The sequence below is a fragment of the Saccopteryx leptura genome, chromosome 3 (assembly GCF_036850995.1).
Source record: "Saccopteryx leptura isolate mSacLep1 chromosome 3, mSacLep1_pri_phased_curated, whole genome shotgun sequence".
In the NCBI taxonomy this organism is placed as follows: domain Eukaryota; kingdom Metazoa; phylum Chordata; class Mammalia; order Chiroptera; family Emballonuridae; genus Saccopteryx; species Saccopteryx leptura.
In genome coordinates, this window is record NC_089505.1 from 231,160,015 (window position 1) to 231,184,338 (window position 24,324).

At 34.0% G+C, this 24,324-nt stretch overlaps 1 protein-coding gene and 1 pseudogene across 2 annotated transcripts in view; both read right to left on the reverse strand.

Moving 5' to 3' along the window:
- The window catches only part of LOC136397380 (COP9 signalosome complex subunit 5-like), a 120,944-nt pseudogene extending 114,288 nt beyond the window's left edge, over nt 1-6,656 (reverse strand).
- LRRTM4 (leucine rich repeat transmembrane neuronal 4) overlaps nt 1-24,324 on the reverse strand; it is an 870,522-nt gene that overhangs the window by 733,049 nt on the left and 113,149 nt on the right. The gene's annotated exons all lie outside the window — the stretch shown is intronic.

Here is a 24,324-nt window from a genome sequence, read left to right on the forward strand (position 1 = left end):
TTATAAAAACAAAACCCAAAATATTTTATAGTAAAAGAGTGCTATTTTCAGTTTTATCTCACCTGTCCTAAGTTGATATTGAGGTTGACTAAAAAAGTTTAAGGAGCAATGCTAATCAAACCCGAAGTAGAAAAGAGAAGCATTCCCAACCTCCTGGTGCAACAATTCTTTTCTGGTGTCAATTCTGTCCTTGTCCCACTTAACCTCCTCATGAGGAAAGTGGAAAATATTCCCCACCAAGAAAACTTTGATTTGGCTCCTGTAAGGCAAGATCTTGGATTAATTAATCTGGCACCACTAAAATTTTTTCACAAGTCATGATTTCTTGAAAATTCTGAAAGAAAACACAAACATACACACATACACACATACACACACACTAAGTTTTTGAAAATATTATACAAAATGACAATCTACAAATAAATGCAAAAAAATGTTTTCTTACGTTAGGACTTTACAATTCAGTAGATAATTGGTCATCAGAAACTTTCCCATGTCAGATATAACTAGGGTCTGGTGTCTGGGGAAATGAGGCCAACCACATGAGTAGGGAGTCAGTTTTGTTGTGATTTTTAAAATCTATTTTAAAGAATTTTTTGCCCTGAAATAGCTTCCGCATTGGTACTTAAAACCCCTATTATCTAATAGATATCCTAAACCCTGAAGATTTTGGTCTTCACATGTCCCTATTAAATTAAAATTGCCTTACAGGATGTGACACCATAGGAAGCATCAGCTAACACCTGATCAGAAATTGCTTTCCAATCTGGAAGACAGCTAATTAAGTGAGATAGTTCTTGTGGGAAAGTACTTGTAGGATGGAGTGTCCATAAGGAAGAGAAGAATACCGACTGAGAAGAGGGATGCTAAAGAATTTTGGTCAAATTGAAATTTATCCTAGGGACTCAAGTATTGGAAATCAACACCATTTTCTTTTCCACTTACTAACATAATGATTCTTAACCAGGAGTATATGTCAGAATCACCTGGGGTAGTGAGTTTATTATAATCATGTCCTAAGCCCCCAAATTAACTGAATAGATCAGACTCTCTGGTGAATATACTAGGTCTGCATATTTAAAATCTCTCCAGATGATTTTGTTTCATACACCATTGCCATAAATGGTTAGCATGTTGATAACATTAGGATCAATTCTATTCAACCAATGTTCATTGGAAGCTAACTATATAGAAAAGACAGAGTTGAGGTAATTTGCAGGCAACGGATGGACTAGACATTAATGTTATTTTCAGGGAGATTATAATTTGCCAGGAATCATCTTTTTAAAAAAGGCTTTCTGGAGCACATGTCCAGGTCCCTTTCTCAGGTCCCATACCATCCCCTTGTCTTTCACAAAGGACTTTGTTCAGTCAATCTTATGAACTAAGTCTCCTCTGTACCCCTAACCTATGGAAGGCTTACAACCACAAGTAGCCTCAGCAAAAATGAGGAACAGCATTGGTGGTACTCTAGATTCCAATACTTATCCCTTATACCTTACCCAGGACAGGATACCCAAATACTCAACCCCCAAACTTTGGGTTTCTGCTACATTGCTCATTCCACCATCACAGCAGTGCATTTATCTAGTTAATTCACAGAAGGTTCACTACCATACAAAGTAGAAGGCTAGGTTCTGAAATATAGCAATGAATAAAACCTCGTTTTTATCTTTAAGGAATATATAAACTATTGATAATGGGATCTTGGTTTTAAGGTACTGAGAACATGCTGTTCCTCTGCCTCTTTCACTTTATTTTAGGAAAGAGCTTCTATGGTTTTAACCCAGTCACCTCTCTCAATCCTAGTCCTTCCATAGGAATGACTGTAGTTGATACATGTGTTCTCTAATAACTGACCACCTGTTACTGAATTCCATGAATGGAAGTTTTGCCTCATTTTGGAATTATTCATAGGGACCTCCATGTAATCTCCACAATATATATACCTCTTCAGTGCCAGGCATGAGAGGTATGTCAGTGGCGTGAACAAGGACACGAGGCACAGTTAGAGAATCTTATGTCAACATTTCAGCTTGTAATGTAACTAACATTCCAGCAAGATATCTTTAAAAAATATTAACTTTTCTCTGTACAAAGACTAGGAGACAGTGAAAGAAAAGTATTCTCTCTTAATATGTTTCACTCGTAAATTCCCCCAAATCTCTACAGCATACTACAATTGTATCTGTTCTGCCACCTAGCAAATATTTCATATTTGCAAGCACTTTGCAAGCTGCTACCAGTGTTTAATTTTGGGATAATGCCTTCTTAATGTGCTAACCACAAGAGTATTTTGAAGAGCCTAAATGTGAATTACTAGTTGTAAAAAGGAAATTTGGCTGCTTCAAATTATGTCTGTCTCTAACTAAAGACATGACAGCACTGAAATACAAGGTCATGTCTGAGCAATCAGAGCCTATAAGGGTAACTCTGACTGCAGGATTATCAAGGGAGAAGTGTATCATAATTAATGAGAAAGAGCCATCATTAGTAAAATATAATTTTGGATGTTATTTTACATTTTACTAGCAGCACAAGGTGGCAGAGAAAAACTTGAATGGAAAGTTGAACTATGTTTCTACTACCTAGCATTTGTACCTCACTTTCATATGGTAAAAAGGAGAAAAATGGTGCTCATCCTATGAGGGATTAATATATTCCCTTATATTTATTTGTTTATTAATGTAATACTTTAAAAAGTATGTCCACATAGATTGTCTCTATTGAGATTTTAAACATTATTTTGAAGTAAGCAACAAAGATTTTTCCTTTATATATATTGTCAATACTTTTCTCAACCATGGAGTTGCCTTGTTCCAAAGTGCAGTTGGTTGGTGCCAAGATTATTGCCTCAAATACTGGTGTTATTATTGCTGTATCATTAAGAATTTTTTTGCTTGTAATTGGAAGAAATCCTGTCCTACATGATATTTAATTAAAAAGGAATATATTAGGTAACAGACCTCAAAAGGATTACAAGTAGTTCTGGTGTACTTGACAGTTAAAGCTTAAACCAGGTCACAAAGAGCCACATCCCAAGTCTCTTTCGTCTGTTCCTTCATTAAGCAGTCTCCCTTCTCAATAACCAGTTGACTTCAGCGATATATGCTTCCAAACTCGCACTCTACACTCCACAGACAATAAAGGGTTTTCCTTTTCACAAATCCCAGAAAATGTTTCCTTTGATTAATTTTGTTTTGAATTGCCCTACCTGAACCAAATATTGTGGCATGACCAGATGGATAGCCTATTGGCTTAAGTCAATATGGCTGGAATTGGAGAAATTTCTATCCAAATATGAGAAGTGCAGGGATGGTCCCTCACAGAGAATTTGGAAGACTATTTCTAGCAGGAGTGAAAATTGATATTGAGAAGCGAAACACAGATGCCTAGTCCTAGGGCTCTCCTTCAGTTAAGCCTTCACCCACAAAAAAATATACCCGGTCATCTGTTGGAATGGAATTATGTGTTTGTCTATGGATCAGTATTTTGTAAGGATAAAGCACCTGGCAAATATTAATTATATATCTGTTTGTTTAGTTATGTGCAAGGTTGTGAAAATTTCCTCAGACAGATTGCCAACTGTGGTTGAGCTCTTGAATCTAGTTTGGCAGGTACCTTATTTACTAAAAGCCAATAAGAAATTACTCCAAGTAGAGTTTTTCACAAGTTTGTTTCATTATACCCACCCAAATAAGAAAAAGGTTGGTGTACCCCTAACTGGCAAGTTAGAGGGTTGAAAGAAGCCTAGACTGCATTCTGAAATGAAAAAATGCTCCTAATCTGACATGATAATGTTAGGTTTCTTTCTTTTACTATCCTCCCTTACTTTTCACATTTCCCTCTCCTTTTTTAATCCATTACTATCTGTCTTCCTTTTACAGATACTGGGGAGTTTCCTAAGTGCAAGACATTGTACTTAGAGGCAAGAAAATAAAGATAAAGCCAGATTCTTGCCTTTAAGAAGAGATGGGTAAGCACAGAGTTAATTGTAATATAGTCAGAGAAATCTATCAACTAGCTTCAATTGTTCTCCAATGAGACTTCCCTTGCTCATTCCCCAAACCTTACATGATTAGAGAGTGACCTCCTTCTGTGTTCCCAAAGAGCCTTGTTCATACTTCTACTTATCTTAGTATATTTTAATTGTCTCTATTACTTTGCCAACCATAGCCACTATCAGCATTAAAACCAATTAGAGACCATGAACTCAATAAGGACAAGTTCTTAAGTATAATTTGCCATCAGTAAAGATTGTGTTTCTTCTATAATATCTCATAGTAATTAGAGATTTTTCTGATCCTATCATTGCTTTCTTAAAAATACAAAGACTATTAGGAAAGGAGCAAGAGTTAAGTCAGCAGTCTCCTGTTCATGCTAAGAATTATGCCTATTGATATATGTGATCTATGAACTACTCCACACATTTTATAACCTTTATCCTCTTCACACATACAGAGCCCAAGTAATTCATCCCCAATACATGAGTTATCTGGCTAGAAATCAAACATCAAAACTAAAACCAAAAATGGATAATTTGCTAAGAAAAATCTCAAGTGTTCTTACCAAAAAGCAAAACAAAACTAAAAGGTGACTGTGAGAAGGGATGGATACATTAATTATCTTGATTGAGGTAATCATTTAACTATATATACATATATTAAAACATCACATTGGCCTGACCAGGCAGTGGCGCAGTGGATAGAGCGTCGAACTGGGATGTGGAGGACCCAGATTCGAGACCCCGACATCACCAACTTGAGCGTGGGCTCATCTGGTGTGAGCAAAGCTCACCAGCTTGGATCCAAGGTCGCTGGCTTGAGCAAGGAGTTACTCAGTCTGTTGAAGGCCCATGGGCAAGGCACATATGAGAAAGCAATCAATGAACAACTAAGATGTGGCAACGAAAAACTGATGATTGATGCTTCTCATCTCTCTCCATTCCTGTCTGTCTGTCCCTATCTATCCCTCTCTCTGGCTCTTGCTCTGTCTCTGTAAAAAAAATATTAAAATCACATTGTGCACCATATATATATATGTATTTTTTGGTCAATTTTATCTCAGTAAAATTGAGGAAAAAAATATAGAGTTTGACTATTTCCAATGGCTTTTTTCACATACAATATGAAAAGTTAGACAAGATAATCTCTAAAGTTCTACTGAAATACAATCATTCTATAAAAGGTTTTTGAAAGATATAATGGTAATCATTTAGGAAGAAGTGAATATTGATTACAGTCTAAATTATACCAAAGCGTTTATATTCTAGGGTATTGCAAATCAGATTCATTGTAAAATCACCGAAGGAGACCTAAATAAGGGTTTGCCCACCTTACCCAAATATTTGAGATTCATTTTCTATCTAAGAGAATACTTTTTAGAAAAACCACCTCATACATAACACTTATAATGGATGAATGACTATTTCTTAACTATATGTAATATACTTTGCTTAGAAAAATGCATTTCTTCATTTTGATACCTATTTTTACTGTATTAAATATGACCCTCTATAATATACCTGCCAGTTAAAAATTGCCTTTCTTTGTTTCATGGTGCAAGAGTACATCAATTATCCAAATACATTCTTTAAATTTTGTAGCCATCAAGATTTCATGGTGGGTTTGAGATTTACCTATATAGCCCTCTTAATTACCGTGTGTCATCCATTTTGAGCTAAACTGGTTTAGTGCAAAATACCTTGTCCTTTTGACTCCCCATGAGAACTTTTGTGTACATTATTCTGTCTCTATAAAAAATTCTATCTTTTCATCAATTTGTCTATTTTTTATTCAACATATAGATTCACCATAAGTAGATTCCTTTCAATGGACATCTCTTAGAAATTTTCCACAGTACCTTGCTTTTCTCTAAATATTTTGCATTGTGGTTGCTTATGTATTTGTGTGTACCCTACTGGTCTTAATCCTAATTTATGTATCACAGACTTTAGCACAGTGGTTAGTACTTCATAAGAATTTCCCAGATATTTGTCACACATGTCAATAAATAAAATTAAATAGATGTCATTAATTAAAGTCTGGTTTGTACTTTTCCATCTGTGTGATGAGTCCATTTTCCAAAACCACTTGATTATAATGTAGAATAATATTTTCTATTTTATGTCCTCTATATCTTCTAGACCTTAAAATCATAACTTCAAACAATAATAACTAATAAATATTCACCTCTGTGAGGTAAAATTTAGTCTCATATGGGCCTAGAAATGAGCAATCCTGATGTCATTACACTTTTTGGTCATAATATTTTATGGTTATATATAGATTATTCAATTAATCTAGAATTTTTAAATAAAGTACATACTTTTGACCCTTTAGCTACATAGAGTTTGGAATACCAATCCCCATACCATTGAAAATCTATATGTACCCTTTTTTTCAATTTTATTAAATTCATTGGGGTGGCATTGGTTAACAAAATTATATAGTGTACAATTTTATAATACATCATCTGTATGCTGCATTGTGTGTTCATCACTTAAAGTCAAATTTCCTTTCATCACCACATATTTGAGCCCCTTCACTTTCTTCTACCTCCTCCACACAGCCTCTTTCCCACTGGTAAACACTGTACTGTTGTCTATGCCCATGAGTATTTGTGTGTTTGTTGGTCTTCTGTTTCCCAAAATTCATGTATACGTTTTAACTCCCCCACTACTCAATTGCAGTAGTTCCTTGGTATCTGCAGGGAATTGGTACCTAGACTCCCACAAATATTAAAATCCGTTATACTCAAAATGATATAGAATAATGCATAGTGAGTCCTCTGCATCTGTGGATTCCCAATCAGGGATGAAAAAGAGTGTTTTTTTGTTTTGTTTTGCTTTATCTCTGGTTGATTAAATCAGTGGTTTTAAAACCCAGGGATATGGAAGACTGATTGTATATTTATTGAAAAAATCTGGGTATAAGTGGACCTTCTCAGTTCAAACTTGTAAATTTTCAAGAGTCAACTGCATATAACTCATAGTATGCACTAAGGCATATACTTGTAAGGGTTGTTCTTAAATGTTTTGGATTTGTTTACAAATATACCCCATCTTTTACAAAGGCTTTCGGTTGCAAAACATTAAGTTGGCTACAACTTTATTCTGAAGAAAGAGACAATCTGACTTTTCTGACCTTCCATTAAAAACAAACAAACAAAAAATACAAACCCAGAAAATTGCTATTATTAAAAGGTTTCTCTTAAGACAGACATTCATTAATGAGATATTAGTAAAAGCACAGAACCTCAGACCCAATTATAATTTAGAACTAGACTTCCCATGTTTAGTAATAAAGGCCCCTTACATGGAGAAAACAAAGAAACCTGAGTAAAAAAAAAATAGATAAAAAGATTTTAGTATAGTAACTGAATAAATGGGTCTCTAAAATAATGAGATTTCATTAAAATATTATATTTCACCTTTCATCACACCTAATTATTAAAAAATACTTTAAAAGTCTTTAAAAATCTGAGCTGATTATCTTTTATACTTCATTCCTTAATAGTGAAATAATAAACACAAATATTGTGGTATTTTCAGTCATCTGTTCATCCAACAAATATATTTAAAGACCTTCCGCTGTGCCAAACATGGCTGTAAGTGCCAGAGACAGATCAGGGAGAAAGTGACAAGCCTGCCATACTCCTTATTCCTTTAAGTACTGACTTTATCAATCAAAGGACATTCTGGTAAATGAATATTTCTTCAAGTTGTACATTAAAGTACATTTTAAAAAGTAAAAAATCTTTACTCTTTATTTTGAGAAAAGCTAATAGAATATAAATATAGCATATATTATAATAAACAGCATAAATGTATATACAATGAAAGTAAATTCTTGTTCATTTTAATGCTATGGTAGTTTTTTGAAGACCAGAGGGACAGTGCACATTAAATTATTATATTTCTATTACCTTCAAAATAAGATGCAGAGATTTCACTGAAGCATGGCAGTAACTAATATCAGATATATTTTCTCTTGCTCTAATGAATTATGTTAAATATATAAAAATAAATTTCCCCCACAAAATTTAGCTGGTTTACATTTTTTAAAAGAAAAAATAAAAAATATTTTAAAGTCAATGCAAATTAATTTTTGTTTTTATTATTTCATTTATTAAATTATATTTTTACTTAGAAATGTATTTCTATTATATTTTATTTTGTAAATAGCTTGATAATATACTTTGACTCCCTAAACTGTCTCAATAAACAGATGCCTCTAAAACAGTAGGCAAAGAACTTAAAAACAAGTTAAGCAGTTAACCATTTTAAATAACTACACAATGCTAACTCAGTCTTCTAAGAAGCATTTTAATATTTTTTTAATTTTAGATATATTACTGCATAAACTATTAACCTGTTTTTTCTTTAACTATAAAATAAACATTGCTAAATAATTTCTTATATTGCTCTCTTAGAGTGAATCATTCAAATAATCTGATGCTATAATGTCTAAATCAATAATAGTAGGAAGGATCGTGAAAAAGCAATCTTTTTTTTATTTGTTTCTTATTCCCTCATCATGATTTATTTGAGAAAGGCATCAACACCTCACATATATTAGACCAAACTAATTTTCATCAGACATCCACTAAAACTCTGACCTGCTGCTCTTTCAGATTGTGTCATTTGCATCACTTCTGTGTTTTAGAAAATTTCCTCTGAAGAGTCAGCAGTCCTGAGCTAGGGCAATTCTTCCTCCGCAAGGCTCAGTCAGATTTTATCTAAGGTTGGATCAGAGGAAAAGGAATACATTTTATATTTTTTTTACCATTTCTGTTCTGACAAATGGTTAAATAAGAATAAGACATGTGCACACTCTATTTTCATATACTAAAACTGATCACAATTCTAGAACCCAATAATTATCACTGAAAATATATTGTTAGTACTTGTGAAGTAAGCTTGAAATTCAGTGATTTATACAAATTTTGTTTACTAAATGTAAAAGGTTATATTCTAAGTAGATTTAACAGTATTTAAAAGCATACTAAATAAGCTATATCTGAACTAAGCTTACTTGAAAATATTGTAATCATCCTTGCAACTTCATTTATTCTCACATTTGCTTATTCTTGACATAAACTAGGTAACTATTTCTAACCACTCACTTTCCTGACTTCTTTAAAACTGTTTTCAGACACCTTCTCCAATAAATCTGGTGAACTCTAAATTTATTCCGACCACTGTTATTTTGTGTTTCTACAGGACTCTATAGGACAGTCAGCAAGAGGTTATCGCAGGCTTATTTTAATTATATCTGTTTATTTAATCATGTCTGAATGTCTCACTTTAGAATAAACTCATAAAAGTCAGGAAGTCTTTTTCAATATCATTATTTATCTAGTTATACCCAGTACAGAATTATATAAACACCAACAGGACAGCAAATGATTGCTAAATGAACATTTATTAAATTGTTAGACCTGCCTGACCAGGCGGTGGCTCAGTGGTAGAGCGTTGGACTGGGATGTGGAGACACAGGTTCGAGACCCCAAGGTCGCCAGCTTGAGCGTGGGCTCATCTGGTTTGAGCAAAGCTCACCAGCTTGGACCCAAGGTCACTGGCTCGAGCAAGGGGTTACTCGGTCTGCTGTAGCCCCACGGTCAAGGCACATATGAGAAGGCAATCAATGAACAAGTAAGGTGTCACAACAAAAAACTAATGATTGATGCATCTCATCTCTCCATTCCTGTCTGTCTGTCCCTATCTATCCCTCTCTCTGACTCTCTCTCTATCTCTGTTAAAAAAATGTTAAACCTGTTCTCTATAAGAGAGTAATATGAGAACACAAGATGAATGAAACACATTTTTTTAATTGAGATAAACTCTGACCCCTGGAACAGCATGAGGTAAAAAAGATAAAGTGAAAGAGGTGTTGAGAGCTCTGATATCTGCAGAACACAAGCTTAGGAGGAAGTTGTCTCTATTCTGCTATATCTTGCTACATTGACTCAACAAATATCAGTGTAAGGCACTGATCAGAGTAATGGAGGAGGCAGTGGAGTGTGGTCTGCTGGTATGTCACCCACATAAATTATTGCTACTAGGACATCCTTGCATGTATGAATCCGTGGAGCATGCCTTCTGGGTACCATATGGCCCAGAATTTTCCTCCTACACTAGGACATGAATTACTTTTGTTCATATCTTATGCTAATATATAGAGAAATGGTGCTGATCTTGCTCTCATAACTGCCGTCTAGGGGCTCTAATGAAAAAGTAGGTTTTAGAGAAAGGAGGTGGGGAAGGCATAGAAAGCATCAAGTTATAGCAGGTGCCCAATGAGGCAAGGCAAGGGTTTCAGACCAGTTACCTCAACATTCCAGGTTGATGCCTTATCCACTGCACTGCCACACCATCCTGCAGTGTTGCTGGAAATGCAGACTGGTGCAGCCACTGGAGAAAACAGTATGGCATTTCCTCAAAAAATTAAAAATGGATCTGCTTATGACCCAGCTATCCCACTTCTAGGACTATACCCTAAGAATCTCAAAGCACCAATTCAAAAGAAGATATATATATACCACTATGCAGTGGATGAGTAGATAAAAAAAAATAGCCGTGGTACATTTACACAATGGAATACCATGCAGCCATAAAATAGAAGGAAATCATACCTTTTGTGATAGTATAGATGGACCTGGAGATTATTATGCCAAGTGAAATAAGTCATGCAGAAAAAGCCAATATGATTCAATCTCACTTATATGTGAACTCTAATGAACACAATCATTTGAGGAACAAAATACAAACAGAGGCAGGGTCACAGGGAACAGGTGGACAGCTCTCAGGGGGAAAGAAGAACAGGGGACTGAATCAAAGAAGGTGAAGGGATTAGCCAAAAACAGATATACATGACACATATATATAGGCAACAAGGTAGCAATAGCCAGAATGAAAGGGGGAGTAGAGACATGGGGAGAGGGGAAAAGGGGGGTGGAAAAAGACTTCCATGGGGCACGGGGGAGCACAATACAATGTGTAGAGGGTATTAAATTGAATGGGACATTGGAAACCATGCCAACACAATAAATTATAAATAAATTTTTTAAGGTATAATTATTTTTCTATCATGCAGCTGAAGGAGACCTGCTCCTTCTCTTGACAATGATAGAACCAGGAACAGCCCCTTGCTTCCCAGGAAGAGACTCAGCTCTGAAACCCATTTACTGTTGGCGCACAAGGAAAGAATTACTTCTGTTTGCTGCTTTATAAATGATAACTTACTAGTTCCTGCACACAGAAGCCCTAAAACACCCACTCATGTGAGAGTTGGTCTAGTATGAATGGATTAGCCTGAGTAGACAATGGAAATGTACCATTTGTTTAAGGGCCTTGATCAACAGTGATCAAACTGACAAACTGTCACAGGTATTTTTTCTAAGGTTGAATAGAAAGAATTTTAAGATCCAGAAAAATATTTTAAAATCTTAAAAGAAATTAAGAATCTATTGCAAATGAATTATCTGTAAAGTATGTATATATATACACACATATAAGTTTTATATATAATATACATATATATATTTACATTGTATATGCATAAGCAATTTCAACATTTTCCTCACATGACACACATAAACTAATTACTAACATTCTGTGGCACTTTAAAAATATATTGCTTAACAATTTGACAAAAAAAATAGGTATAATTTTCATTGATTTACAAAAAAATAATAATAGTAATTGCCTACCCATTTTGTTCCAAAATGACTTTTTATAAAATCAGGTGCCTATACTTCTCTATAATGATTTCTAGTACCAAGAATTAGCCAATCAGATTCAATCTTACTATGCATTATGACTAAAAAGATGCAACTCTATTATATAATTTATATATTATGCTTCAAGACAGGATATTCACACTGGATAGCTATTACTATATTGGCTATTGTCATTTTTTATTTGACAATATAAAGGAAAATAATTCAGTGTCCCTAACTACTCAGGTATTGCACATTTTAAAAATTCTTGCAGCAGCCCTGGCTGGTTAGCCCATTCGGTTAGACCACTGTCGGAGACACCAACTTTGCAAATTTGATTCCAGGTGAGGGTACATGTGGGAAGTGAACAATGAATGAACAACTAAGAAGAACAAAGAAATTCTTTCTTCTCTCTCTTCCCTCCTTTTCTCTCTCCCTCTCTCTGTTTCTCTAAAATCAATCAATAAATTAAAAAATAAAATTCTTGTAGCACAGTACTGTGTTCAGTACACCAGTTGAAAATCACTGGTATGTATGTATGTAAACGTGCAAATATATCACACATACATATATGTGTATACATACTTTATAAAAAAAGAATCGTTACAAAATAAATGAATGTTAGAATAAAATTAAGAGTAGAATACCAATAAGGATAATTATTTAGCAATATTTCTATGAACTTAATTGTGTCATCCCCACAGCCACAATATGTATGTTGACACTTTACCTTTTAATGTGACTGTATTTGGAGGTAGAGCATATTGGAAATAAAAAGCAGTTAAGGTCAAATGAGATCATAAATGTTGGGTCTTAACCCAATAGGATTGGTGTTCTTACAAGAAGAGGAAGAGAGGGAAATATTTCTCTTTCTTCACATGAGGGTTAGAGTTCTTTCTTGAGTACGCATTCCTGATTCTATTTTTCTTGGTTTCCAAAAGTGCTAGCCAGCACTGAGTTTGCTTTAAATTTTGCTTAATCTTTAAATGTTTGTTTGTTCCCCCCCCCCTCCAGAGACAGAGTCAGAAAAAGGGACAAATAGGGACAGAAAGACAAGAAGGGAGTGAGATGATTCTTCGTTATGGCATCTTAGTTGTTCATTGATTGCTTTCTCATATGTGTCTTAACGGAGCAGGGTGGGAAGGAGTGGTGGTGGCTACAGCAGAGCAAGTGACCCCTTGCTCAAACCAGTGACTTTGGGCTTCAAGCCAATGACTTTTGTGCTCAAACTAGTGACCATGAGGTCATGTCTATGATCCCATGCTCAAGCCAGCAAACCTATGCTCAAGCCAGATAAGCCTGCACTCAAGCCGGTGACCTCGAGTTTTGAACTTGAGTTCTCTATGTTCCAAGCTGATGCTCTATCCACTGTGCCACCACCTGGCCAGGCTAAAGTTTTGTTTTTACTTGTTACTTTCCACATATGTGTGCCTGACTATAAAGATATGAGTTTTCTGATTTCAGTTGTGTTAATTAAAAAAATGATAAAAGCAGCTCTGCAATTATATCTTCTTGGCAATTTATGCAGCTAACTGCTTTTAATAGTACAAGTTCTTGGACAAAGTTCCTCAAACAAGTTTGCTTTTACTCACTGTCAACATTAGAAAAAAGAGCTGAAATTTTTACCATATACATGGAAGTAGTGCTGAGGCTTGCTCAGCATTTAAAGATTTCCAGGACACAGAGAGGTTCTTTCACTTTCAATTTATGATGGTAGCACAGAATATAATACACATCTTAATTTCTTATTTTTAATTTTTTAAAAAATATATTCTTTCAATATAAATTTAATGATAACTAAACAAATACATTAGACTTGTAAGACTTGAACTTTTGACAATATCCTCTAACATTTATATTTAAGTAGAATGAGAGATAATTAATTTTAGTTATAATCAACAAATGTGACAAATTCTCAACATTTCTTACAAAAATTTGTTTTTAATACAACCAAAGTCTGAAGTTCACTTGACTGGAACCTCAGGTTCAATCAATAATTCTGCTGGTCTCTCTCTCTCTCTCACTCTCTCTCTCTTTTTTTTTTTTTTTTTTACAGAGACAGAGAGAGAGTCAGAGAGAGAGGAATAGATAAGGTTAGTTGTTCATTGATTGCTTTCTTATATGTGCCTTGACCATGGGGCTACATCAGACTGAGTAACCCTTTGCTCAAGCCAGCGACGTTGGGTCCAAGCTGGTGAGCTTTGCTCAAACCAGATGAGCCCATGCTTAAGCTGGCAACCTTGGGGTCTCGAACCTGGGTTCTCTGAATCCCAGTCCGATGCTCTATCCACTGTACCACCACCTGGTCAGGCTGCTGGTCTCTCTTATAGGATGACTATTAACATAAATATTTAGTATTTTTCATATTCAATTATTTTGTTTGTAAATATGTTACAGTAACAAAATAAAATATAGCAAAACTAATAAATAAAAACTATTTCTTTAAAAATAAGAAGAAAAATAGACCAATTACTAGCTGTCTTAATAAAGAAAAGAAAAAAAGGAATATATTGAGGGAAAGAGATTCGGATTCAGAAAATTTATTTTTTTTAAATGACAAGGGTAAATTAACTATTGCAGCAGATAAAACATTTTTTAAAAAGAAACTACTTTAGTACTAGATGAACTGCATTATTTTCCTAGAAAAATACAACTTAATTACACAGTCCTAAAGATGAGAAGTCTAAAAACACCAGTCACCAAAAAAGAAATAAAATTGTTACAGAGCACAAAACCAACCTAACAAATACCTAGGTCCAACTGGTTCTAAGAGAATTTTCTTCTTAAAACAAGAATTGTTGAATAACTCATCCAAGAAACTACATCTTTCTCAATGGAGAATTGTAGAGACTTTCTTGATAATGCCACAAGTAGAACAAGGATACCTACTATCTCCACTATTATTTAGGTTTTATTGGTAGTATTGTCTAGCCCATTTATAAAAGAGAAAGCAGTTAAAAGCATAAGAATTAGAAATATATAAAACTGTTATTTTTAGATTGCACTATTATAGATCTAGAAAACCCAAGAGTTAATGGGAAATGAACTATAAACAAGATAACTGAGCAAAGTAGAAAATTATAAAATCACCACAAAAATCAATAGCCTTTATAGTAAAAAACAAAAAACAACTCATTACAAGATGTAAAGGGAGAGAAAAACTACAAGATATAATGAAAGAGTTTATGTCACAGAACTGAAGAGACTCAAGAGACTTACAAAGAAAAGCCTAAAACTTATACTTCTGAGAGACGCAAATCAGATGTGGAATATGCCTATCCCAAGATAAGGTACAAATGGAAAGGTGTACCACATTCTTGAATATAAAAAAAATTAGTATCATAACAATTAATGCCCTCCCTACTTCATCTATTTAATGTGATTTTAATTAAATTACCATTTTTCAAAACTGAAATTAAAACAAAAAGCAAAATATTCAGGAAATACTAGGGGACTAGCTTTTTAGACATTAAAAGATAAATTTTCTTCAATTACGTTAGTATAGTTTATACATATGGACACACCAAAGTTGAAGAACAAAAAAGCCATGAAAACAATTTGGAGCTTTCTTTTTTAGTTAAACATAAATCGACCATATGATTCAGCTATATTGTTTCTAGCTATAATTCAAAGAGAAATAAAATATGTATTATTATCCACTATACTAGACATGTGTGAATGTTCATAGCAGCATTATTTAGAGTAGCCTAAAGGTAGAAACAGTCCAAATGTTCATTAACTAATAAGTGAATACAAATACAGCATGTCCATACAATGGACTATTATTTGACAATAAAAAGGAATGCAAAATTAATGCATCTGAAAAATCAGTATGCTTATAGAAGAAGTCGGGCACAAAATATCAAATATTGTGAGTCCATAAGTGGCAAAATATAAAAAGACAAAATGTTGATTAGTTGTTTCTTTGTTCTGGGTATGGAAAAAGAAGTAATAGCAAATGGGAGTAAAAGATCTTTTTGGAGCAATTCTATTTGATGATAGTTATACCACCTTGTACATTTTCAAAGACATTTAATTTTACTCTCAAAACAAGTGTATTTCAAGGCATATAAATTATACCTCAATAAAGGATTTTAATAAATATCTTTATTAAAGATATCTAATAAAAGAAAATTTAAAAAACTCCAGATATACCTGATATTTTGGAAATATAATATAAAGGAATCATCTCAAACCAGTGACAAAAAGAAAAACTTTTAAAATTAGCAGTGTTGAAATAACTGAAAAGCCACATCGAAAAAAAGATAATATCGAAATTATTTCTCTTACTAAATACATCATAATAAATACAAAGTGATTCAGAAACTACACAATTGCTAGAAAAACTTGGCTGAATTCCTCTCTACTTGGGGCTTTTAGAGAATTTCTAACCATTACTCAAAATCCAGATGCAATTAAAAAATTGACATTAAGTTTTTTAAATATTTACATTGTAAACAAGTAAAAAGACCCATGGATAACTGGGAAAATATTTTCTACTTACACTACAAATGGTTATTAAAACTAATTTGTAAAGATCTCCTAAATGAAAATGAAAATTAAATAACTAATAGTAAATGGGCAACAGATATGAAAAGAACAAAATGTTTATCAATTAAGTACTGGTGAAAAAAATAAGGCACAGCATATGCAATTTTATATGCACACAAGTTAGCATTGTGCAGCTGTTAAAAAAGGAATGTAGTGGAGGACCCGGGTTCGATTCCAGCCAGGGCACATGGGGGAAGCGCCCATTTGCTTCTCCACCCCTCCGCCGCGCCTTCCTCTCTCTCTCTCTCTCTTCCCCTCCCGCAGCTGAGGCTCCATTGGAGCAAGAATGGCCCGGGCGCTGGGGTTGGCTCTGTGGCTTCTGCCTCAGGCGCTAGAGTGGCTCTGGTCGCAACATGGCGACGCCCAGGATGGGCAGAGCATCCCCCCCCCTGGTGGGCAGAGCGTCGCCCCATGGTGGGCGTGCCGGGTGGATCCCGGTCTGGCGCATGCGGGAGTCTGTCTGACTGTCTCTCCCTGTTTCCAGCTTCAGAAAAATGCAAAAAAAAAAAAAAAGGAATGTAGTATTTTGATACTTTAGACAGTAGTTCTCAAAAGGGATTGATATTATTCCCCAGGGGACTTTTGACAATATCTGAAGACAAGTTTTGTTGTCAAAACTGGGTGGGAAGGTGCTACTAACATCTATTGGGAAGAGAGGAACATTGTACAATACAGGATAGCCCCTTTACATTAAAGAATTATCCAACCCTAATATTCAACAGAATGAAAATTGAGGATATATTGAATTAGGATATATTGAAAAATGAATAAAAGCAAGGGGACCATCCATGTTGCTGCAGAAGGTAATATTTTCTTTTTTTAAAAATAGTCAAATAGTATTCCATTATGTAAGTGCACCACAAATCGCTTGTTTACTAGGGAGTGGGAAGTAGTAGAGGTGGGCAAAGAATGGGGATGGAAAGAGACTGCTTGCGTGATGGGAGAACAGTGCAGTATGCAGATGAGGCTTTATTGAGTTGTACACCTGAAAACTGTATGGTTTAGTGAATCAATGTAACAACAATAAATTCAATTAGAAAAATAAAAAAGCAAATGGAAAAACAATATATATACAGGTGTGGCAAAATGGCTTTACAGTGGTGAGTGCGCAGACAGTTTATATTTGTATTATGTATTAATTATTGTATTATTTTCCATATAAATAATTGTAATCCTACTTTTGCCCCACCCTATAGTATGCTTCCATTACCTAATATCAATAACAAAGTATGTAAATATATAAAATTATTTAATTATATCTTTTTGAAAAATAAAATGTTAATCATGAAAGTTTAGATAAACAATAGGATGGAGAGAACAGAAATAGAAAATATTATTTTCTGAGTTTTGCCTTAAGACTATGTAATATATGTACTTTCATAATTATAAAACAAAACTGTTTAAAATAATAGAAAGCTAAATAAAATAATGAACCTAATTTAGTATTGATATTGAGTTATTGGTATAATCACACAGGTAAAAATTATAATAAGTAAGTTTAAAACACAATAACTTGACTGTTTATCTCTAGGAATTTATATATCATAAACAAAAAAAATAAAAATTTTAAAACTTAAAAAATATATATATTTTTTTTACAGAGACAGAGAGAGTCAGAGAGAGGGATAGATAGGGACAGACAGACAGGAACAGAAAGAGATGAGAAGCATCAATCATCAGTTTTTCGTTGGGACACCTTAGTTGTTCATTGATTACTTTCTCATATGTGCCTTGACCATGGGCCTTCAGCAGACCAAGTGACCCCTTGCTTGAGCCAGCAACCTTGGGTCCAAGCTGGCGACCTCGGAGTCTTAAGCCTGGGTCCTCCACATCCCAGTTCAATGCTCTATCCACTGTGCCACTCCCTGATCAGGCTAAAATATATTTTAAATATTCAAATTGGTGGTGGTAAGAGTAGCACACATATATTTTTTATGAGATTATGTTGTGTGTGTTGGGCTATTACTTTAATTATCTATTGCTTCACCCAAAATTTAGCAGCCTAAAACAATAAATATTTACTAACTAGCAATTTGTGAGGGACAGGAATCTAGGTCCAATTTAACTGAATGCTTGTATCACATGTCACCCAGAAAGCTGCAATCAAAATGTTAGCTGGGGCCCTTGCCGGTTAGCTCAGTGGTAGAGCGTGGGCCTGGTGTGCGGGGGACCAGGGTTCGATTACCGGCCAGGGCACATAGGAGAAGCGCCCATTTGCTTCTCCACCACCCCCCCTCCTTCCTCTCTGTCTCTCTCTTCCCCTCCCGCAGCCAAGGCTCCATTGGAGCAAGGATGGCCCGGGCACTGGGGATGGCTCCTTGACCTCTGCCCCAGGCGCTAGAGTGGCTCTGGTCACGGCAGAGCGACGCCCCAGAGGGGCAGAGCGTCGCCCCTGGTGGGCGTGCTGGGTGGATCCCGGTCGGGCGCATGCAGGAGTCTGTCTGACTGTCTCTCCCCGTTTCCAGCTTCAGAAAAATACAGAAAAAAAAAAAATGTTAGCTGAGGCTATAGACATGAGGATCTATTCAAGGATCACACTGTGAAATGATGTCTCCTAGCTCACTCACATGATTTTTGTCAGGATTCAATTTCTCTGACCTGTTAGACTGAGGGCCTTGGTTCCTCTATGGGTATTAGTGAGAGGTCTTGCTCAGTTTCTTGCCACATGGGCCTTACCATAGAGAAGCTTACAATAGAGCAGATAAATTCCCTCAAAGCAAACTAGTGAGAAAACTGAAAAAATTCATCAGGACAGAAGATGAAGATTATAAGAATCAGATGGCTCTAGGACATGAGTACCAGGAGGTAGAGATTTAAGGACATTAGGATTTGTCTACTACAGGTGTAAAGTAAATGAATGACTTTGTTGATATTATTAGTAATTGTGATTTGTAGCAGTGAAGAAAAGATATATAGGTGTAACATTAAAGATTATGTAAGAGCTTTATAGTCCTGAGTTTGGATGGAAGTGTGAATCTAAATACACAGACACACACAGAAAAATATATATAAATGTATACATGTTTGTATAAATGTCCTGTTTTTGTTCACTGAAAGGCCTAATAACTAATGAGCACCTCAAGTATCCATTGTGCTTTTTAAATTCTATTTTCTAAAAAACAACAACAACAAAACCTCTTTAAGAAATAGTGGATTTGGGTCTGGGCAGGAAATCTACATTAGGGAGAACTTTTTATAGCACAAAGCAAAGCCAATGGATGCATCAAATGAATTTAGAAAACAACCTGAAGAGTTTCAAACAGACCAAAAAGAAAAAAAATAGCACAAGTCAGAATCCATTTCAAAGACATAAAGTACATATAAAAGCAGATAGTGATATTAGGGCAATATTCATCTATCTCTTCTAAGGAACATTTGAGAACTAACTTATTTTGAAAACTAATTAAAAAGGAAAAAGGAAGGAATTAAATATTATTCTGCTTTTTTATGAATGAACTTTGAGAGAATCTTGTGGTTCTTAACTGGGAGTGATTTTGTTTCCAGGTGGTAATTGCCCAAGTCTGGAGACATCTTTAGTTGCCATGACTAAAGAAAGAATGCTACAGCCATTGAGTAGGAAGAGGCTAGAATGGTAGTAAACATCATGTAAGTACAGAACAACATTTCAACACAATGAATTATCTAGTCTAAAATTATCAATAGCACCTGGGTTGAGAAACATTTGAATAACCAAATAGTTGAAGAGATAAACATTTTCTTTTTAGAAGTTTTTCATTTTATAAACAAAGTAGGCATGTTTGAAGTAAATTACCACCTTTCTGTAATCTCTAATAAAATGTGGATTTTGGCATTATCTATGGTTATTAATAAACAAAAACATAAAAAAAGCACTGCCATCCACGAATTATTATTGTCAAATTAAATCCATGTATGATGAAGGAACATAAATACCACAAAGAAGATGTAATTTGCTAAATCCATGCTTTGAGAAATTCCACTTGAGTATCTCAGTTTCCTCAATAAGTAAACTGCAAAAAAATCAATGAGACAATATCCACCAAATCGTAATAGTTGGAATGCATTTGGATTTTAATTAACACAAATAAGCAGTAAACAATTTATAATGATCACCTGAAAAGTTTTTAAAAAATTAATTATATTAGGAATTATGTAAATCCTTCTAAGTGTAATAATGATATGGCTATCATTTTTTAAAAGCATTTTTATCTACTTACGATATGATTGAAATTACTATTGATACATAAAAATGATGATATCATGTCGATAGTTGCCTTAAAATTATATGGAATGGAAAAGAGACTATGTGCCGAAATACAAATGAAATATGTGAATATGAATGAATTCATGATACATTTAGTCTGCTTCTGTATTGAATTTTTGAGTGAAATTTTTAAAAGTTTCAAAGTTTTATTTATTTATTACTATAGTTATATTTAAAAATAGCTGAAAATGGCAATAAAAACAAAACAGCATTATATTTGCTTTAATACAGCATTTTAAACATACTGTATATAATTTTGAATATTAATTTTGTACTTTCTATTTATAATATAGTGTTTTCTTTTAGCATTATTCATTTCCCAGACTCATTTTATTGTTAGATAATGGTCCATTAAATAAACATCACTTGTTTAATTTACCTTTCAATCCCTACTTAGCATTTAATTTTTTCTACTTTTCAGTATTATAAATAGTGCTGAAATAAACACTTTTAAATATGAAACAATTCCTTACCCAAACTCATTCATTTTAGGGCACATAGGTCTGGTATAAATCCATCTCTGGAATAATTCCCAGAATTTAAATAACTGAGTAGAAGTTCTCATCATTTTAGAGATTATTCAGACATAAAAAAAAAAATCACTCTGCAGAGATTATGAAAGCTTTTGGCTGCAAAGAACTGAACATTCTATAACAATTACTTAAACAAGAACTGTTTTTGTTTGCCTCATATAGTAAAATGTTCAAGGATAGTACAGTGGCACCATGATGTAATGCAAATTCTTTCTATTCTGTTCTATCTTCTTTAGTGTTGCCTCATGGTCATGAATTATTTACTCTAGCACCATATCTGAAGTCCATTCTGGTAGAGAATGGAAGAAGCAAAAGCTTCTTTACAAGGTTTTGTCTTTTATGTAGATAAGCAACTAACTACAGTAGACATCTTTTGACTTATCATTGATGAGAACCATGTTGCAAATCTATACTTGACTAGAAGCGTAGAAAAATAAGGTATTTAATTTTATAGCTTTTATAAAAGAGATAAGGTAGTTAGGAATGGATGTTGAATGAGCTAATTCCTGGGACATGAGCTCCACAAGAATACTGAAGTGTTAAATGACAACCAAATGTTGCTACATTAGTTTACATTTCATTTAATAATTACATATAAAATGCTAGTTTGCTTTTAAACTCCATTTATTGGTCTGTTAATGAGATTAAATATGTTTTTAAATTTTATTAATTTATTTTATCTTTCCTAAAATATCTATTCATGTGTTTTGCTGTTACCTGTATAAATATCTGTGTATTTATTAAAAAACTTAGATCACCAATTTTGGGGTAGGAAGCTGTTATAGTGGTTGAAAGGGTTGTGAACTCAGAATCTGAAGTTAAATAGCCTAGTTTAATGTAATGTTCCAGCCCTTAATGATTACACAAACTTAGCGCAGTGCTGGGAAAATAGTAAATATTCTATATATTTTACTTTATTGCTGTAACTGGAAGTTAAATTTGAGAAAAAATTCTTTGAAATATTTTTTTCACTCATTCTTCATAAATATTGCTTTAGCTCTGGGCGTTTTCTTCCAGCCTTGGCTTTCAAAGGTTCTACATAATATGTCTCGTTATATAATGAGCTGATACCAGTTCAATGTCACTATGGATATGATCAGATAATTTCATTATTACTGAAGCATCAATAATAGCTATGAGATAATTCATCATACTCATGTAATATTTTAATTTTAATCAAATCAAGTTTCTGATTCCAATGGAATGTTAATTTCACAATGTAAGGTGTCATTGTAAGCAAACTTATGACTGATGAAATCTTTTAGCAAAGCAAGTTTTTCCGAACATATCAAATAAGAGATGATTGTGCAAATTACCAGTCCTGTTGACAGGAATTTCTTGAGATTATCCACGTAAAAGTGCATCAGAACAGAACAAACATTTACAGATGTGCTATAAACTTGAGGAAATTCTAGTCTTAATCACATACACATTCTTGTAAAAGTCATACTATATTTGGCTTTAGACACAAGGATGTCTATATATGGCAGAGAGAAGTGTTAGTGAGTACGTTGTTAGTATTAGTTTTTATTAATATACCTCAAAGGTCCAGAAGATAAAATAACATTTTTAAAATCTTAGATGCTTGATATTTTAAATGGAATATGAAACATCCTTGAATCACACTGGCAGATTCTTGAGAATGATTAAGCATGGTATGTATTAAAAACCTATGTGAATTACAAAAATAAATAAATAAAACAACCCATTGTGCTAAATACAACTAAATAAATACCACAAAATTTAGCATTTTTATTCCTCAAATATTCTTATTTTAATTTCTTAAGTTTTTCTTCTTGTTTTTATTTGGTCAAAGTAACAATATCTGAAAAGTCGGTACCAAGTTGGAAATCTTCCAGTTTCATAGATAAACTTTATAAAGCGCTCTGTATATTCATTCTCCCAATTTTCTGTCCTTTTATACAATTCTCAGCTTAGTCATTTGTTTAGTTGATCACTTTACTTTAAAATTGTTCATGCTTCTTAACCAATCAAACCTATTTTTCCGAATCTATCGGCTATTTTCCAACTATCATATTACTTGGCCTCTAAGCAGCATTCATTTTGGTGATATAATTTTCCCCTGGCTTCTTAGTCTTCTCTCTTTCATGCATCTTCCCTTATGTCAGGCTACCTACTCTGTGTTTTCTTTGGATCCTCTCCTTCTCTAATGACTGAAATTCTTCAAGACACAGTCTAAAGTCTCTTTTCTTTACATTTCCTTACTCTTTTCCTAAATACCCACAATAAGCACACAAATGTCACTAGATACCTATAAGCAGAGACACAACCAACTGGTATTTTGACACCAGATCTCACTTTTAACTCCATAAATCTCCACACAGTGCCTCCGTATCAGCTTCTCTTCTATGTCCCAAATGAATTCTGATTGCTAAATGGTCCACATCTCCTTTCAAACCTTGACTTCTCATGTGATAGAATCCCTACACATCTAGTGACTCAAGTCAGTTATTAAAGGGAAACCATGACACCCATCTCCTTACTTTTTGTATCCAATTCATAAAAATTCTTTAAAGGGAACAGACAGATGACCGATAGACATATGAAAAGATGTTCAACATCACTAATCATCATAAAAATTCAAATTAAAACCATAATGAGAAATCACCTCATATCTGTCAATAAATCAACAAACAAGTCTTGGTGAGGATGTGAAGAAAAGGGAAGCCTCATGTACTATTGGTGGGTATAGTGCAGCCACTGTAGAAGACAGTATAGAATTTCCTCAAAAAATTAAAAATGAGATGCTTTATGACTAGATGATTCCACTTCTGGGAATATATCAGAATAAATTCAAAACACAAATTCAAAAAAATATATGCTCCCCTATGTTCATTACAACATTGCTTACAGTAGACAAAATATGGAAGCAACTCAAGTGTCCATCAGTAGATGAGTGGATAAAAATGCTGTGGTACATTTACACAATAGAACATTCCTCATTCATAAAAAAGGGCATCTTAGCTTTTGCAACAGTATGGGTAGACCTAAAGAGAATTATGCTAAGTGAAATAAGCCAGTGAAACAAAGACAAATACTATATGATTTATTTATATATGGAATCTATTGAAGAAAATAAGTCAACAAACAAAATAGAAATAGGTTCATACATGCAGAAAACAGACTGATTGGGGAGATAAAAAAGGCAAAGGAGTTGCCTGTCTAAGAGATGGCTCAGTGGATAGAGCATCGGACTGGGATGCGGAGGACCCAGGTTCAAGACCCCAAGGTTGCTGGCTTGAGTGTGGGCTTATC